Consider the following 20587-nt stretch of genomic DNA (forward strand, 5'->3'; position numbering starts at 1 on the left):
GGGGGGACGGTGGGGGACGGGGGGACGGTGGGGGATGGGGGAGGTGTAATGTCCGGCCGGCCGTATGGAGACGGTGTCCTCCGCTGCTGCAGTTATGATCAATAGAGCCGTTGGGGCTGAGCAGAGATGAGACAATAGATTGGAAACAGGCGGCAGGAGCCGAGCCTCGTCCTCCATCCCTCCATCCCTCCATCCTTCGCCCCAGTATACAGCACAGGCCTTAGATAGCATAGCATTTCTCCCTCTTTGTTCTTTTTCTCAATTCAAGCATGTCTTTCTTCCTATATCACCTTTTTTTCCTTCTTTTTCTTATTTATAGCTATCTTCCTTTACCACTCTTTTCAATCTTTCTACTTTCTTCTTTCTTATCTCTACTTCTATTCCTTTATCACTCTCTCTTCTCTCTTTTTATTTTGTTTTCTTAGCTCAATTTTTCTCCTTTAATCACTCTTCCTTCTGTTTCTTTTTGCTTATCTCTACTTCTCTTACATTATCACTCTTTTATCGCTCTTTCCATTTTCTTCTTTTTCTTTTCTTTTTTTTACTAATCTCCATTTATCATTCATCTCTCTTTCTATTTTCCTTATTATTCGTATCTCTATATTTTTATCTCTACTTCTCTTCCATTATCATTTTGTATCTCTCATTTGAAATCTCCGTTTATTTCTCTTTCTGTTTCCTTGTTTTTCTTATTTCTTCCTGTCTTCCTTTATCAGTCTTTTCTCTCTTTTCTATTTTCTATCACTTCTTTCTTATCTCTAATCATCTTCCTTCATCACTGACGTTTCTCTTTCATTTTCTCTTTCTTTTTTCTCATCTGTCTCCATCTCCTCTTTTCTCGTTTCTCCCTTTTGTGTGATCACAACGTAATTGACCACTTTCCCCTTTTCTCTTTCTGTTTCCTCCTTTTTTTCTATGCATTTTCTCTTCTGTCCTTCTGTCTCTCTCTCTTCTTTCCACTTTCTAACTCTTTCCTGTTTCTTACTAACTTCATTTCTTTATTCTCATACACTTGATTTCTTCCCTCCTGATCTCTCGTTTTCATTCCAGCTCCATCTCTCGCTCTCTCTTTCTTGACCTTTCCAGCTTCCTTTTTTCCATTCTTCCCACCAGCCCTTTCATATTGCCCTATTTCTCTATATCTCCCCTTTCCTCCCTTTCTGTCTCTTTCTATTTAACTCCATAATCTCTAAATCTATTTTTTTCATCTCATCAATTGTTTCTCTTTCCCCTTTCTATTAGTTTTTTTCTCTCTTTCTTTCTTTTTCTTTTCCTATTTTACCTTTCCGTTGATTCTGTATGGCCCTGTTTGTTAGTGTAGCAGCAGCACTTCTTTAACCCTGTCAGTCCTGTATTAAAGCAGCAGTTCAGTAGAAATGTGATTAAACTCAGGTTTCCTGGTCTGTATCAGTTCATTAGTCATTAGTTTAATGATTGATTGATTAACTGAACTAATGAATTGATTGTAATTTCAGCAAATCAGGACTATTGATTATGTACTGAGGACTGTGTTGACTATAAGATCTGCAGTTCTGTATTGAATGTGGATGCTGGGATTTCTGTTCACATGGACATTATTAGCCTGAAGCCACCGGTCACCATCACTTCCACCTTCTGTAGTGCACTGTCCACTGCGTATTTTCGAATCGCTGAGCTTTGGTTACAGTGCATTACCGGCTGATAATGTCACACATAGTACGCCTCTCAGCCAAAAACAATTTAGGGTCAGAACTAACTGTGGTATAATGTCCCATAATGCATCTGCACCCACTATCAAATCTCAGTAAAACTCCCATAATTCACATCACCTTGCTATGAGCACGGTGACCAGTGTTCATTATCTCACATGATAACACCTTTCTACTTAGAATTAGAATTCAACTTTGTCACTGCACATGTTGCAGGTACATGGTAACGAAATTAAGTTTGCATCCATCCAGAAGTGCTTAACAGAAGATAAATAAATATTTATATTACAAATGTACAGTAAATTGTTGAATGTGTTGTAGCTATGTATAAGTATGTACAGGTTGAGAATATACAGACTATAACAGGTTAGAAATATGAAGTCGTATAAACAGAATAAATAAATAATATAAGTATGTATTATGAACAGAGTAGATTATTTATACATTATATACAATAGTGGGCAGAATATACAATGGAAAAAAGAGCTGGTATTTGGTGTGAAGTTTGTGTGTTGTTGGTGTGTGTTAGAATACAGTCCGTTGTTATTATTCAGATGTCAGGAGGCAGAGTTCAGGAGTGTGACAGCCGTGGGAAAGAAGCTGTTCCGGTACCTGGTGGTCTTTAGTATGGAGGCTCCTGTAGCGCCTTCCAGAGGGCCGGGGATGAAAAGCATAAACTTGCTTTCTCAAATCTGCCAGTTGTTCTTTATGTTGCGTTAAAATTTCATGATGAATGGACCAATAGGAATGCTTCAAACTGACACAATTACTTTAATTGAAAGCTTCCTGTAAGGCTGATATTCTGTATAAATTAGGTTTTTGTCTGACAGCAACAATGTGTTTTCAAATCTTTAAAGTTTTTTGTAATTCCTCTCTCTCTCCAATTCCCTCCCTGATAGTGGAATGAAGTGTGTGTGTGTGTGTGTGTGTGTGTGTGTATGTGTGTGTGTGTGGTGGTTGTACTGATGGTCCAGGCTTATCGAGCTCCTGCAGTGAAGTGTAGAGGTGAGGGATGAGGATCAGGACCTGCTTTCTTCCTCTAATTGAAACTCAGAGTCTGAAGATCTGTAACTTAAAACAGCCTCGGCCCCATCCGAACACTCCAACACCAACTGCAGGGGTCTGGACCCCACCACACCACACTGATATAATACTTACAGAACCCTGATGTGATTTAATTGTTTTAATCTAGTGAGCAGCTGGGTTTTTTTCTTAGTATAGTAGATCAGCCGTGGTTTTATGTTTTTTGGATACAATCCGGGTTATCACCCGAACATCCCTTTCAGACAGCTTCCTCTTACAGCGTCCACAGTTAATCCTGTTGGATGTGGTTGGTCATTCTTGGTGGTATGCTGACATTACCCTGGATACCGTGGCTCTTGATGCATCACAAAGACTTGCTGTCTTGGTAACAGATGCTCCAGCAAGACGTGCACCAACAAATTGTCCTCTTTTGAACTCTGGTATGTCACCCATAATGTTGTGTGCATTGCAATATTTAGAGCAGAACTGTGCTCTTACTCTGCTAATTGAACATTCACACTCTGCTCTTACTGGTGCAATAATGTGCAATTAATGAAGATTGGACACCAGGCTGCTCCAATTTAGCCATGAAACCTCCCACACTAAAATGACGTTTTTATGATCCACCACCTGTAGTTATATAGAATGTAAAACATTTAATTAAAGCAATTAGTAGTTCAAATAATTAGATCAGACCTGCAAAATAAAAATAATACACAATCTATATTCTGTACATAAGGTCAGATAACCAAAACCATATTCTAGATATTAAACCTGCTAGATAAGAAGCTGATTAAATGGCAGACTGAACTAAGCAGAATCAATGGCATAACATATCATCGGTAAAGGCTTGGTGAGAGTCTTTCAGCAGTCCACAGAGCAGGGGCATATGTAAAGATCCAGGGCTTAGCCCAGTTAATTCTCCGCAAAACCAGCAAGCTGATTGGCTCTTTCTCCTAAAAGGCGGAACTTTGTCCTTGAACCGGCACCGTAATTGGCATTAAAAGATTTTTCATTCACACAGCGCTCAGTGGCCTGTCTCCTCATTAATAAAACAGCTGAGCTGAACTTAACGATTCAGGGCTATTGAAAAATTATTCGGGGCTAAAGCCCCGGAAGCTCAGGCCAGGCGACGCCCCTGCCACAGAGCAAAGGTTTCCATTGGCAATCTAAAAAAAAACAGTCTGCGACTGGAAAACCTACCTAAAATCATGTAGTATGAACTGGGCATTAGCCACATAATGTTGGGTGCTGTCCATGACGGTGGTGCTGAATGGCCAGGCTGTATCTTCAGCACCCTGGACAGCGGCACAGTTCTGGTAAGGAGCACAGTATGAAGGATATGGATGGCAGGCCTTCCCACCACAGGAGTTGATGGCTTTTATTGGATCATATTTTAGACATTACATTAGGAATTAAACTCATTTGCTTATGACATCATAGATTCTGGTGGAAGAGTGGAGAGACACACAGTCCAAGCTGCTTGAGGTCTAGTGTGAAGTTTCCACCAATCAGTGATGGTTTGGAGAGACATGTCATCTGCTGGTGTTGATCCACTGTGTTTTATTATCAAGTCTAAAGTCAGTGCAGTTTTGTTTTCCCGCAAAATCTTACAGCACTTCATGCTTCCCTCTGCTACTGACAACTTTTATAGAGATGCAGATTTCATTTTCCAGCAGCACTTGGCAAACTGCCCAAACTGCCAAAAGTACCAATTGGTCTTATATAATATTGTAATTCTCTGATTCTGACACTGGGTTTTTGGGTTTTCATTGGCTGTAATATTCATTTTATTCTAATATGACAGTGTTACCCATATTGGTCTATATTCATTTATTGTTCTGTTAACTTTTGTAAGGCTACAATCTTATTCTTTCTACTGATAATGGTTAACTGTTAACTTTCATCTAGTATCTGGTATTTATAAATTGGAGTCAAGTTGGTTAAAATCAGTATCTCATCTATATCATATTTTAAAGTACTGGAAAGACAGAACTTGCATTAGGGAGAAAAGACATAGGCCTGTTTCTTCTCCCTACATTTCTCCAGTCTGAAATCGCTTTCTGTAGTTTAGGTCTTCAAATGTTCTCTTACATGTACCCTTAGTGTCTACAATATTCCCTTCATTCGCATTCGTTTTTAGGTGTTTATCACCAACTGCAGTGAGAGAGAGCAAGTATTTAAAAGTTCTTTTAGAGACTGACCACAGTAAAGCAGTGCAGGCCTGCACGAACTGCACTAAATTGACTTCATTGAAAAGTGTACATCATTTCCACATGAATACTGCAAATCATATCAACACTGTGTATGAGCTGCTGTAAGTACACTGAAGGACATCCCATTCATCAGGAAATGATGGACACGTCTGAATCGCCTGTAGATTCAATACAGCACTTTCTGCAGAGTGAGCTCAGACCCTCCTCAGCTCCTCAACTCTCAGTGAATAATACAGCCGAGAGAGAGAGAGAGAGAGAGAGAGAGAGAGCACAAGATAGAGTGTGAGGAAAAAAGAGGTAGAGAGAGAGTGCAAGAAAGGGAGAGAGAGGAAAAGAGAGTACGAGAGAGAAATGGAGGGAGAGAGAGAGATAGAGAGCACAAGAATGAGAGAGAGGGAGGGAAAGTGAAGGAGAGAGAAAAAGAGGGAGGGAGAGAGAGCAAAAGAGAAAAAGTGTAAGAAAAAGAGAGGAAAAGAAAGAGCACAAGAAAGAGAGAGATCGAGAGAGAGCACAAGAAAGAGTGAGAGGGAGGGAGAGTGCGAGAGAGAAAACAAATGAGTGAAAAGAGCACAAGAGAAAGAGTGTGATTAAAAGAGAGGGAAAGGGAGAGCGCAAGAAAGAAAGAGAGGGACCGTGAGAGAAAGAGGGAAAGTGCAAGAGAGAAAAAGAGTTCAAGGAAAAGAGAGAGCACAAGAAGAGAGAGAGTGAGAGAGAGAGAGAGAGAGAGAGAGAGCACAAGAAAGAGGGAGAGGGAGGGAGAGTGCGAGAGAGAGAAAAAAAGTGAGAGAAAAAGAGCACAAGAAAAAGAGTGAGAGAAAAGGGAGAGCGCAAGAAAGAGAAACTGAGAGAGGGAGAACAAGAAAGAGTGAGAGGGAGGGAGAGTGCGAGAGAGGAAAAAAATGAAAAAAAGAGAAAGAGAAAGAGGGAGAGAGAAAGCAAGAGTGAGAAAAGAGGAAGAGAGAGCACAATAGAGAAAGAGGGAGAGGGAAAATGAGAGAGAAAGCTAGAGAGTGAGAGGTAGAAAGAACACGAGAGAGAGGGAAAGAGGGTGTGAGAGCACAAAAGGCAGGAAGAGTGCGAAAGAATAAGAGAAAGGAAGAGGGTAAGAGAGAGAAAGAGAAGAGTAATAAAGAACATGAGGGACAAAGAGAGAAGGAGAGAAAGTGTGAGAGGGAGTGAGTGTGAGAGAAAGAGGGAGTGAGTGTGAGAGAGAGAGAAAAGAATAGAGAGAGAAAGAGGGAAAGAGAACATGAGAGAGAGAAGGAGAGAAAGTGTGAGAGAGAAAGGGAGAAATGGAGAGAATAAATGCATTTGTACAGCTGATGAGAGATCAGACAGGCTGATGTCTCTCTATAGACTCATCCTGCAGAGTCCTGCTGACCAGCAGGCCCCAGATCAGTCCTGAACACACACCCCGGCTGACTGTGGCCCCCCGGCCCTGGCCCCGGGCCCTGGCGGGATCAGAGCTGTTATTTATCCAGGAGCCACAGAGGAGCCGTGGTTATTTACCCCGACTCAGGAGATCTACAGCTGCCATCTGCTTCATATCACTCAGCAGATCTTCCTCACTGCTAGAAACAGCCCACATGCTGTAAACTACAGGTGTATTATAGAGCCATTCTGCTCTGAAAACAATTGTTTAACAGTTTTGCACATCTCTGCTTTATGAGGTAGAGTCACCTGGAAATTCAGGCTTTCAGTTAACAGCTGTGCTGAACTCATCAATAGTTAATTACTTGAATTTCTTGTCTCTTAATAAAGTGTTTGAGAGCATCAGTTAAAGTAAAGTAGTGAAGAGGTAGAGTTACAGGTATACAGTGAATAGTGAATATTTGAGTAATGTTCGAATCCAGATTATGAGAAGCAACAACTACTCAACTAAATAAAGAAAAAAATACTTCAAGAAAAAGTATCCTCAAGTGCAGTCACCGCAAAGACCATTAAAAACTTCATGATGAAATTGGCACTCATCAGGACCGCCCCAGGAAAGGAAGAGCAAGAGTTACACAGGATAAGTTCATCAGAGTTACCAGCCTCAGAAACTGCAAGAATTAAAATTCTTAAGCATTAATATTTAGTTATGTTTAATACTATCTTAACTAGTGTCAGTTAATCATTAATAATGACATTATTAAACAATTTAAACATTTGTTTTCTACTGTCATAAGTACTCTTATTCATGATGTTTATTGTATAATGTTACCATATACAGCTCTTTATGTTTGAGTAAAATGAACACTGTTGTTTTATTTTATAAATTAGAAATGGCTGAAATAACAAAAAAGATGCAGAGCTTTCAGACCTCAAATAATGCAAAGAAAACAAGTTCATATTTATAAAGTTTTAAGAGTTCAGAAATCAATATGTGGTGCAACAACCCTGTTTTTTATCACAGTTTTTGTTTTTATGCATCTTGGAATCATGTTCTCCTCCACCAGTCTTACACACTGCTTTTGGATAACTTTATGCTGCTTTACTCCTGGTGCAAAAATTCAAGCAGTTCAGTTTGGTGGTTTGATGTCTTGTGATCATCCATCTTCCTCTTGATTATATTCCAGAGGTTTTTGATTTAGTAAAATCAAAGGAACTCATCATTTTTAAGTGATTTCTTATTTTTCCAGAGCTGTATCTGGCACACAGGAACTGAATCACTTGAGTATACTGTAAAATCTACAGTATCTGGGTAATGGGATCAGTTTTGACTGAAATATGTATACAGTATATTCTGCTATATATCAGATTTTTATATGGGCCTGTTTGTTCTTCTGGGTGTTGGCCCCAGCTCTGTGTTATGTAGCTCCGCCCCCTAGTTACCTGTCCCTAGGTGTTTTCTGTTTCATTTTCCCTCCATGTGTTTTTATAGCCTTAGTGTTTCCATGTTTCTTTTGTCATTTTTTTATTTTGGTACATCTTAACATCTGTATAGATTGCATGCTCATCATAGAAACAGTGTTGTTCAAAGGAACTAAATCACTTGAGAATACTGTAAAATCTACAGTATCTGGATAATGGGATCTGTTTTGACTGAAATATTTATGCAGTATATTCTGCAATATATCAGATTTTTATATGGGCTGTACAGAATCCCTATTCACTTTTGGATACACAGTTGAATTGTTGGTATTCTGGCACGTGAAATTAGCCTTGGCTTTGTCCCACTCGTCCTGGAGATGGTGGCAGTGGAAGAAGAATGAGCCTCGTGGATTTTATTCTGTTTCTTTTTTTTCTCTGGCAGGTGGCGTGATTCGTTCTCTCGCACGGCTCTGGCACCAAAGTGATTTTCTGCTGCCATAAAACAGTAATTCTTCCCTCAGGAGACTGGGAGGAAATGAGAGGGAAGGGTGAATATTGATCTTATTCTATTTGAGCGGAACGATACGTCAGGCGAGCGCGTACCTGCAGCGTTAAATAAGTCAACGTGTCCGTCTCCTAATAGCAGAACTCGCCCTCCCGCCTTCCTCTTCCTCACTGTGGACCTTAAACTCAACCAGTTTTATTACATCCTGAGGATTTTTACACAGGAAATACATGGAAAACAATAAAAACTGCCTGAGTTATTCCTAAGGAGCAGGAGGGAAAATTTAAAGCTTGGAAAGCTTCAGCAGTTTCTTGCAGCTTAAGAGATAAAAGTGTCCATATGGTGTATAATTTCTGTGCTTTTTAAAAGGGTAACTAAACCATCTCTCAGCTTAAATAAAAAAAAGGAAAAAAGAAATGGGAAGAGTAGTATGGGAGGGGCACTAGATGATGTATGGGTTTAGGGGCGGGGCAGAAGGGAGAGCTGATTGGGCTGAGCAGTGTGGGTATGTCCTGTTCCCTGCCTTTTCTTTTTAAATATTTTTTTCGTGTTTATTTATATTTCTCCTTTATGACTGTGTGTTATTTTCCTGTTGCTCCGCCTGCTCGTTACCTGTCCCTAGGTGTTTCCTGTTTCATTTTTCATTCATGAGTATTTATATTCCTGGTGTTTCCATGTTTCTTTTGTCGTTTTTTTTTTTGGTATGTCTTTACGCCTGTCTCGATTGCATGCTCCTTGGTTCTCTACTCCATTTATTCCTTGTTTATTTCTTGTTTATTTCATGTTTTTCTCTTCTATTCAGTTTCCTGTTTTTGTTTCGTTTGTTAGCCTTCCTGGTTATTTATGTATTTCTGATATTTGTTTATTTTGGTTTGTTCGTTTTTTCTTAGTTTATTAATAATTTCCCTATTACCGACACTTGTGTCCACTCTCCTCGTCTGTCCCTGGTAACTCTGAGTGAGTTTGAACACTAAACTCTTATGTGTTCATAGTAAGGTGAGGTGAATTATGGGAGTTGTAGTGAGAGCTGATAATAGTCGGTGCAGGTGAATTATGGGAGTTGTAATGAGGGCTGATAATAGTGGGTGCAGGTGAATTATGGGAGTTGTAGTTAAGGTCTGATAATAGTGGATGCAGGTGAATTATGGGAGTTGTAGTGAGGGCTGATAATAGTGGGTGAAGGTGAATTATGGGAGTTGTAGTGAGGGCTGATAATAGTAGGTGCAGGTGAATTATGGGAGTTGTAGTGAGAGCTGATAATAGTCGGTGCAGGTGAATTATGGGAGTTGTAGTAGTGAGAGCTGATAATAGTGGGTGCAGGTGAATTATGGGAGTTGTAGTGAGGGCTGACAATAGTGGGTGCAGGTGAATTATGGGAGTTGTAGTAAGGGGGTTGACAATAGTGGGTGCAGGTGAATGATGGGAGTTGTAGTGAGGGCTGATAATAGTGGGTGCAGGTGAATGATGGGAGTTGTAGTGAGGGCTGATAATAGTGGGTGCAGGTGAATGATGGGAGTTGTAGTGAGGGCTGATAATAGTTGGTGCAGGTGAATTATGGGAGTTGTAGTGAGGGCTGATAATAGTGGGTGCAGGTGATTTATGGGAGTTGTAGTGAGGGCTGATAATAGTGGGTGCAGGTGAATTATGGGAGTTGTAGTGAGGGCTGATAATAGTGGGTGTAGGTGAATTATGGGAGTTGTAGTGAGGGCTGATAATAGTGGGTGCAGGTGAATGATGGGAGTTGTAGTGAGGGCTGATAATAGTGGGTGCAGGTGAATTATGGGAGTTGTAGTGAGGGCTGATAATAGTGGGTGCAGGTGAATTATGGGAGTTGTAGTGAGGGCTATTGTGAAGCTGAATGAACATGGTGAGATTACCCCTCATCATGTTCCTCATTATCCCATGGCCTGGCACACTATTGCCTCAGAGCTGGCACACACACAGCACCTTCAGGAACAGTGTCAGACCTCCTGCCCCACCACCAGCCACCATTGTTGTTCCCCTCGTCTGTGTGAGTAAGTGATCAGCCGTGAAATTCAGCTCTCATGCTGACACTGCTGGAATCCAGCCCAGTAGCAGCAGCAGCAACAGCAGCCCAGCAGCAGGAGTTCTGTGGATTTAAGCCCTTTTTTTGGAAAAAAAAATGCAATACACATAAATAAATTGTAGAAAGAAAATAATAAAACCAAATAACAGAAATTGTACTTAGTGTTCTCTGCTTGGGGGAAGTAAACAAGCTCGACTTTTGCATCTGGAAGAACCTCGCTGTTGGAAACACCAGTGGGAGACATCAGAAGGAAAAATAAATAAATTGGCAAATAAATACATAAATAAATCTGCACTCAGTTATGAGCAGAATGCTACAGCAGTCTGATTGACTGATTTAAACCCCTGGCATTTTTCTTTATTTTTCAGCCATAGTATTAAGGTTATGTTCATCCAGCTAATCCATTTTGTCATGTGACCCACTGGGTTAAAATTTGGGCCACTGACAAAAAATATATATATCTTATTGAGATTCTTCAGATTATCAAACAAACTTTAATATCAGACAAATATAACCTGAGTCAATATAAAAAAAGCACTTTTAAAATATTATTTCATTTATTAAGATAAAAATAAATAAATTAACTGTGATTAATCACACTTATTGAAAAGCTGGGTTTAATTTCACTACTAACCAGAACCAGGCCTGATTACTGCCAGACATGTAGAATCAAGAAGTAGAATCATTTAAATAGAATCTGTCTGACAACATGAAGCAGATAAAAGATCCCAAAAAGCAACAATTTATACCCCGATCTGAAGAAATTCAAAAACAGATGAGAAAACAAAGTCATTGATCATCTATAAGCCTGGAAAAGGTTATAAAGTCATTTCTAAAGCTGGATGGAAGCAGGAATTCTGCTGTTTACCAGACAATCCTGAAGGAGAATATCTGGCCATCAGTTTGTGACCTTAAGATCAGGAGTGCTTGGGTTCTGCAGCAGGACAGTGACCCAAAGTACACCAGCAGGTCCACCACAGAATCTATTTATGAAGATTTCTTATTTTAACTTAAACAGATTAAATTCTTACTATTTTTTTTTGTTAAATTGTAAATATTCTGCTGCATTTTAAGTGAGAGTTACCGTCTATTTTTTCCTGAGTGAAAATAGCGGATGGTTGGTTGATTTGGTTAATTGGTTTGTTGATTGGTTAATTTGGTTAATTGGTTTGTTTGCTGATTGGTTAATTGGTTGGTTGATTTGGTTGATTTGGTTGGATGGTTGATTTGGTAGATTTGTTTGTTAATTGGTTGATTTTGGTTTATTGGTTTGTTGGTGGTTTGGATAGATGGTTGGTTGGTTGGGTGGTTGGATTATTGATTGATTGATTGATTAATTGGTGTTTATTGGTTAATTGGTTGGCTGGTTGATTGGTTAGTTAGTTGATTGGTTAATTGGTTGAATGATTGATTGAGTGATTGTTTGGTGGATTGATTGTTTGATTAATATGGGTTGTATTAAAGTGTTCTCCGTCCCTGTGGATGTGTAGATAGTTGCAGAGCATTGACCCGAGTCTCAGTAGAGTATCTGCTTGTCTTGTTATGAGTAATAATGGCCCTAATTGAACTCCATCTGGTCCTTCATTGCCTGGCCTCTCTCTCTCTTCTATTATATCCCAGGCTGTTTGGTAATGAACTCATTTATGATTATCTCCACGGTTCTGCATGCGGATGCTACAGGCAGGTGAATCAGTGCGCTGGTCTCAATCTGCTAAATGTGTCTCCATGACCGGACAGTGCTGCATTAGAGCTGTATTACAGGACTGTGCTGGTTGGTGGTCTGGTCTGTTAGATGTCGATATTTGTTATCAGGCGTATTTGTTCATTATTTCAGCTTTTGATTGATAAAGAAAAACAAGGTTATGTTATAATGCTGCTGCGTAAAGCAGGAATCACAATTTCCAATACAATTTAAGGATTAATCCAGGCTTGTGCAGTGATGTATAAATTAAATTAAATTAAATTAAGTGTTCCTAAGTTATCACACACTCTATCAGTTTAGTCTGTTTAGAAAAACTGTCTGATTTTTTTCAGGGCTAGACTAGTAACAAAAGCTAAGCTAACCTAGCCTTAGCAATTGTTTATTTACCAAAAGAATGACATTTTTTATTTCTGTGTAAGATTTTCTCTTGTGATCAACTGTGTCTGCATACGATTTTAGTGGCTGATTGGTGATTTAGTGACTGGCGCTAATTGGATGACCAATGTTTGATTGACTTGTTATTAAGTGACTTGTGATTTGATGACTAGTGTTTGGTGGACTGGTGATAGAGCGACTATTGCTGCTTGGGTGACTCGTGTTTGATTTGTCTTGTGATGAATTGAATAGTGCTGATTGGTTGCCTGGTGCTAATTGGATGGCCAATGTATGATGGATAGACATTTAAGTGATATATGTTAATTGGATGACATGATTATGATAGACAGGCATTTTAAGTGATGGGTGCTGATTGGATGACCAGTGTTTGGAAGACTAATGATTTAGTGGCAGGTGCTGATTGGTTTATTGGAGTTTAGTGAACTGGTGTTTAATGCATTGGTTATATGGTTACTGTTGCTGCCTGGGTGACTGGTGTTTGATTTGATTTGTGATTTCATTAACTGTTGCTGATTGGATGACAAGTTTATGATGTACTTGCGTTTGAGTGACTTGTGCTGACTGGTTAACTGGTATTGATTGGAGAACCAGTGTTGGGTAGACTGATGATTTAGTGGTTGGTGCTGATTGGTTGACTGGTATTGATTGGTTGACCAGTGTTTGGTAGACTGATGATTTAGTGGCTGGTGCTGATTGGTTTATTGGAGTTTAGTTAACTGGTCTTTGGTGGTGATTGGTTGACCAGTGTTTGGTAGACTGATTACTTAGTGCCTGGTGCTGATTGGTTGACTGGAGTTTAATAAACTGGTGTTTGGTGGTGATTGGGTGACTGATTGTATGACTGCTGTTAGGTGGACTTGCAATTTGGTTACTTGTGTTTGGTGGACTGGTGATTATGTAATTGGTGCTAATTGATTGGTGTTGATTGGATGACCAATGTTACATTGATTGGTTAATAAATAAGTAGTCATGATTGGACGACTGTTGTTGGGAGGACTGGTGATTGAGTAACTATTGCTGGGTGACTGAGCTGATTGGTTGGCTGGTGTTTACTGGATGACTAGATTATGATGATTGGATAACCATTGTTTGTTGGACTCATGATTTAATGGTAAGTGCTATTTTGTTGACTGGAGTTTATTGATGTGATCTTTAGTGGTGTTTGGGTGACTGATTGTATGACTGGTGTTGGCTGAACTGGCAATTCAGTTACTTGTGTTTGGTGAACTGGCGATTGTGTGAACTGCAGTTGATTGGTTGATTAATGGTTTATAAATTGGTGATTGAGTGAATGAGGTTAATTGAATGACCATGGTTTGGTGAACTAGCGATTGGTTATATATGACTGGAGTTTGGTTGGCTATTGATTGAGTTACTGATTTTCATAGCATGATTGTTTGGTTGACCTATTTTGGTAGATTATTGATTGAGTGACGAGTTGATTAAATGACCAGTGTTTGGTGCACTGGTGCTTCACTGACAGGTGTTGATAAGGTGGACGTTTTTTTTTTTTGTGACCTTTTAGATGATTGATTGAACGGCATTAGGTTGAGTTATATGAGCTAAACTAAATCATGAATAGGGTGTCCAAATATGACAGCTGAAATCAAGACATCCTGTAAAAGAAAAATATTTAAAAAATGGAGCGCCGCCATATTATCAAAGAATGTGACTGGTGTTGTCTGTTTGAGGATGTGGTGATTTTAGCTCCAGAGCAGGAATTAAGTCTCCACTCTGAGCCAATCAGAGCGACTTTGTTTCTCACAAACAAAGGGGAAGTTCCAATATTTGCCCGGGTCCGAACAGGCTGAGGCGCAGCTCTGTCAATAGGTAAATCTGGGTTTCCGAAAGGAAACATGAGCTTAATCTTCGTCAGCCAGCTCCTCCACTCCCTCAGCACCAGCACAAACACTGCATCTTAATTCAGCAGAGGAACCTGAAGAAAAGAGCTGGGATGAAAAATGTTTACACCTGTTTTGATTTTGTGGATAAATTGGTTCCTAGAAAGTAAAACACTTAGAAAACCCCAGGAGAGGCGTTGAATCATGGCAGAATGGGCCTCGGTGGCAGGTTTGGACTTGAGCAGACAGTTGGCTTGCTGTGAGCTGATTCATTCAGTCAATAGATGGCATGAAAAAGTGGGCGAGAAATCCATATAGAGGAGAAGGAGTGTACCCAAGCTTGTCTTGCTGATTAGAAGCATTAAGCTATGCTAGAGCGCTATAGCACAAAAGGCTGTGCCCTCGTTTCTATAGCCGCCGTACGTTAACACGGCTCTCTTAATCAGAGCTGCGCTGCTCAGCCCGGCGCGGTTTCTCTCCGAGCTTTTCACGCTGGGTTTTGTCATAAAGCTGCTTTATGGAGTCACTGGCCCACTGAGCAAATCAAACAGCAGCCATAAAACCCATTGACTTACAGTAAAAGACAGAAAAGATGAAAAGCCGTGGAAGAGAAGAATCAAAGACTCAAAGAGAGAAAGATTTCTTGTCAGTTAATATGGATTGAATGAGGTTTATTATGAATGAGACTTTATTGATTGAGTTTCAGTACAGATGCTGCAGAAGATCAAGGCCTGATAATTAACTGCTTTTGTTTAAGTGACATTTGAACACTAATCCTCAATAGAAACCACATACAGCAAAAGGATGAGTTTCTTTGATTTCACCGAAATAAAAAGAAACTCAGAAATATAATCAAGAGGAAGATGGATGATCACAAGCCATCAAACCACCAAACTGAACTGCTTTTGAGTTTTTGCACCAGGAGTGAAGCAGCATAAAGTTATCCAAAAGCAGTGTGTAAGACTGGTGGAGGAGAACATGATGCCAAGATGCATAAAGATGAAAACTGTGATTAAAAACCAGGGTTATTCCACCAAATATTGATTTATGAACTCCTAAAACTATTAAAACTTTATGAATATGAACTTGTTTTCTTCACATTATTTGAGGTCTGAAAGCTCTGCATCTTTTGTTTTGTTATTTCAGATATTTCTCATTTTCTGTAAATAAATGCTCTAAATTACAATATTTTTATTTAGAATTTGTGAGAAATGTTGTCTGTAGTTTATAGAATAAAACAACAATGTTCATTTTACTCAAACATGAACCTATAAATAGCAAAATCAGAAAAAAACTGATTCAGAAACTGAAGTGATCTCTTAATTTTTTTTCCAGAGCTGTTTATTCCAAACAATTTATGAATTTTTACATTTTAATGAGTATAAATGACTTTAAAACAGGAAATAATCTTTTTTTGTTGTTGTTTGTTTGTTTGTTTGTTTGTTTCAGTGTCTCAGTCTACCTATTGCCACAGCCTTTCTTTTTAGGAAGGTCACTACAATTGGTACTATAGGTACTATATAGACAAAAGTATTGGGACACTTGCTTATTTATTGTTTTTTTTTTTTCTTCTAAAATTAAGGTATTAAAACAAATTTGTCCTGCTTTTATTGGAGTAACTGTCTCTACTGTCCAGTAAAGACATTCTACCACATTTTAGATTTGCATTGCATTGCATAGTATTGATGAGATCAGGATGCTGGATGATCTCCAACCCACCTCAACCTAAACTCCTCAACTCATCCCATCTAATACAGGGGTTGGACAATGAAACTGAAACACCTGTCATTTTAGTGTGGGAGGTATCATGGCTAAATTGGAGCAGCCTGGTGTTCAATCTTCATTAATTACACATTGCACCAGTAAGAGCAGAGTGTGAAGGTTCAATTAGCAGGGTAAGAGCACAGTTCTGCTTTAAATATTGCAATGCACACAACATTATGGGTGACATACCAGTGTTCAGAAGAGGACAAATTGTTGGTGCACGTCTTGCTGGAGCATCTGTGACCAAGACAGCAAGTCTTTGTGATGCATCAAGAGCCACGGTATCCAGGGTAAAGTCAGCATACCACCAAGAAGGACCAACCACATCCAACAGGATTAACTGTGGACGCTGTAAGAGGAAGCTGTCTGAAAGGGATGTTCGGGTGCTAACCCGGATTGTATCCAAAAAACATAAAACCACGGCTGATCAAATCACGGCAGGATTCAATGTGCACCTCAACTCTCCTGTTTCCACCAGAACTGTCCCTCACCACTATAAATTATTGTGGTCTAAAACCAGGTTTTTCAGTTTCATTGTCCAACCCCTTAAGTTTTGGACGGAGCTCCATCATTCATTCCATTATTCCAGAGAACACAGTTCTACCAGAGCTCCACAGCTCAATACTGGGGGCTTTTTAACCTTCTACAGCCCACGCCTGGCATTAGTAAGTCATGGTGCCAATGGGTTCATGTTTATCTTTGTTTATCTGCTCCAGAGAGTCTTAATCAGCCGTGGATTCAACCTTTATAGTTGCTGAATGTATTTGTTTGAAGGCTTGTCCACAATTAGTTGGACATACAATGCATTATTAAACATTATTATTAGAATCACTGAGTTAGTATTAATGTATAAAACACACTCTGCTGCAGATTTAAGTGGTATTTCGCTGATTTAGATCAGAGTGAATGTTGGTAATTGCAGCTCTGAAGGCTATGTTTGGATCTGATGAGTCCATCATGAGCATATCTCCGGTGGTAGAGGTCCGTGTGTGAGAACAAAGTGAGAAAATTATATATGAGTGTGAAGTGGGTGGACAGGAAAGCAGCAGAGAAGAAAGTGGCCTTCAGATTCTAGTGAAAAAAAGTGTGCGTGTATAGATCCAGGAGAGTGTTCATTTCTTTATTTATTTTATATGTTTGCAAAGATTAAACTACCAAATAAATATGCTATAGAAGATTATTTTGCGCTACACACTTTAGAGAATAAAAAAAAAAACTTAAACTTAAGAGAATAAAAAAAACACAATGCCAAGCATGATTTAACGAATATCAGTGTGTCTTTGCTATCGTAACGACGGAAAAAGTACACCATTCGCTGCTCAAAATGCACATTAAGCTGATAAACCAATCAGCATGCCACTCATCATTTCCTTTACGAGCCAGGTGCGCTCAGACTTTGCTAAGGACATCTTGTAAAGACCAATGGAAGCTGGGGATTGTTTGAGGTAAAAGTGACGTTTTTGTTAGTAGTCCTCCTAGTAGAACTCCTAGTAGTAGAGGATTTCATATTTATGTATACTTAGTTATAAGTGTGTTGCCCAGCTGCAGTATGATTGGCTGACTAGATGATTGCGTGAATATGAATGTGCACATTACGTCTATACACTGAACTCATCCGGACTCTATAGCTGTGTCTCAATTCAGGGGCTGCATCCTTCGAAGGACGCGGTCTACATAGGCTGCGATGGCAGTACTGAAATGGGACAGTCTACCCTACGGAGTATTTCCTGTTTACTGTTTGAGATTCTACCCACCACAACCAAAGTCAGAGCTGAGAAATGAGCCAGAGATTTTGATCTAGTTTTGCTTCAGACACAAAATACCAGATTAATTAAGTCCAGGTTAATTAAATGTGTTAATTAAATGTGGACGGATGGAACTGAACATAAACAAATAAAAGGGCGTTTGCAATGAAGTTGGAAAAAAGAAAATAAATTAGAATAAAGTATTATGTTATATTCTTTATTATATATATATTATATATTATATAGTATTATGTATTATATATATATGTATAAATACTTTATACATATATATATATATATATATATATATATATATATATATATAAACTAAACAATACTTATAAATAAACTAAATAATACATTAATACATACACAGAAATGTGTATATATATATATATATATATATATATATATATATATATATATATATATATATATGCATATATAAACTATATAATTTAGTTTATGTAAATAAATATATAAGTATTTATATATCTATAAACTATTAACATATAACATAAACATGATCCTACATATATAAACTAAATAATACATATATATATATATATATATATGTGTGTAACTAAATATTATAAATGATATAATATATAAATCATATTTATAATATCTATAAGTATTTATATATCTATAAACTACATAATACTACATATACTACATAATAAAGCCCACTCCTCTGCTGACTCCGCCCTTTTTGTGCTGAAATAAGCCGGCACGCAATGAATCTTGGGATACTGTAGGCTGCGAAGGATACACCTGGTGCATCCTTCGTTTCCGAGGAAAAGAAAGCTGCATTCGTCGGCCGTATTTGAAGGAGTCTTCGAAATGGGACAGCCTAGTCGCACCGCTGTGACGTAATCGGCCTTCAAATGAGTCCTTCGAAGGATACAGCCCCTGAATTGAGACACAGCTTATATGTATTCTCCTAGCTGTGTAAAATGATTGACATGTACAGTAGTTCTCCTAGGATAAGAGCATCAGGCGAAAGCTGTGAATGGGTAAGTGTGAACAAACACAGAGCTGATTGAGTAGGACACGGTGTATGAGCTGGAGGAGCCAATCAGACACAGACATTACAGAGCATGCTGTCTAGACTGTGGTTACAGATGCTCTGCTTTCTTATTCTGTCTTTTTTCACTTTCTATCTCTCTCTCTCTCTTCTTCAAAGATATCAGCTTTCAAAATCACACTCAAATAACAGGTCTATTTCCTTTATCTTGCATGTTTTTGCTAGAGGCTTGTCGATATATCTTTTTGTCAATTATATTGGATTTTATGCACATTTTCTCCCAATTTATCTGTCCAATTGACCAACCCATTCAGATGCTACTCAGCTGTATGTCTCCAATCACTAGTGATATCTCAGTACAAGGAAAGTGAAGACTAGCACACGCCTCCTCCGACTCTGTTCTGATACATCAGCTCACAGACGCAGCCTTGTGCTGATCGACATCACCCTAGGAGTGATGAGGAGACAGAGCAGTGCCATCTACTGTACCCACCCAGAGAGAGCAAGGAGAATTTGATCAAACTCTCTTGGAGCAAGCTGCATGGCTGGGATTCAAACCAGCAATCTCCTGATCATAGTGGCAGCGCTTTAGACTGCTGGACCAATCGGCACCCCAATATTGTATTGGACAGTACCTCTTGTACAGTATCTCTTGTTTTTAGATGTTGATCCACCTCATTGACTCTTACATATAGCTCACTCACTCGTTCACTCACTCGCACATGTTTAGCAGGATTTTCTAATAGGTGGTCTAAAAGTCTATTAGACTCTTTTGCACTCTCGTCTAATAAGTGTTTGTAGTAACTGTGTTGTTACACATTAACAATCCATGTAATAACTGTGTAACTGCCATTGAAGTACACACTGATTCAGATTTATCACAGTTGTACAAGTTATATACTGTTATTACACTTCTTTATTAGTCTCAGCTAGACAGAGATAAAACAGAATATGTTTTATGATTTTTTTTAATATGAAAAAACTGTCACAGCCCTAAATACACTAATTACATACATACCAAACCCAAGAGCTATTGAAGAAATATCTGTGTATACACAACTTTTTCCACACACACTACATGACTGAGTTAAAAACCCACATATATTACACCAAATTACATATTAACACAACCTGTACAAGTGTAATAATTCTGTATCAATGCATTATTCACTTGTATATCAGTGTCTGTTAGAAAAATTGGTAATTTTTTTCCCCCTGATAAAATCTGAATTACATTTCAGACAAAGAGCTGTTTGAGGAACAGAAGTTTATACACAACTAATTACACACGTGTGAAAATCCACACACACACACACACACACACACACACACACACACACTATAATGTGCCACAAGCAGGAGGTAGACGCTTGCAGTAAAAATTAGGAATAGCTTTAATAATCAGAGCTAAACCAACAAACTTGATCTGAGTAGTAACAACAGTACAAACTAGAAACAAGCCTGACCAAAACATTAGAGCCAAATCACAGTCCAGAAGGAATAAACAACAAACGAGAAATAAGGGTTAGATCAGAAATTAGATAAGAAACATCCAAGAGAACTAACCAAAAGGTCAGAGACAAAAATAGGTCATACATGAAAATAGATAAACAAAGAAATAATGGTTGGTATGCAGCTAAAAAAACAGGCACAATATGACAGACAGGTATATATACATGGAAAAACACCAGTAATTAATCAGAACACAGGTGAGGCTGATCTAACAATCAGGTGCTGATTGGCTGGCTGAGACACATGACTGAGAGGTGCATTCTGGGAGTTGAAGTTTGTGAAGGTGGACAAGTCTGTAGAGGCATTGGAAGGTGTGACAACATGTACA

The 20587-nt window shown here is 38.8% G+C and overlaps 1 protein-coding gene and 1 long non-coding RNA gene across 4 annotated transcripts in view; both read left to right on the forward strand.

Moving 5' to 3' along the window:
- dpp6a (dipeptidyl-peptidase 6a) overlaps positions 1–20587 on the forward strand; it is a 615874-nt gene that overhangs the window by 356749 nt on the left and 238538 nt on the right. The window lies entirely within an intron of this gene.
- On the forward strand, positions 8921–10369 carry LOC125802529 (uncharacterized). Its single transcript, XR_007439664.1, has 3 exons — positions 8921–9316; positions 9408–9452; positions 9908–10369. It is a non-coding gene; the product is annotated as an uncharacterized LOC125802529 (long non-coding RNA).

Source organism: Astyanax mexicanus, chromosome 6 (genome assembly GCF_023375975.1).
Source record: "Astyanax mexicanus isolate ESR-SI-001 chromosome 6, AstMex3_surface, whole genome shotgun sequence".
NCBI lineage: Eukaryota > Metazoa > Chordata > Actinopteri > Characiformes > Acestrorhamphidae > Astyanax > Astyanax mexicanus.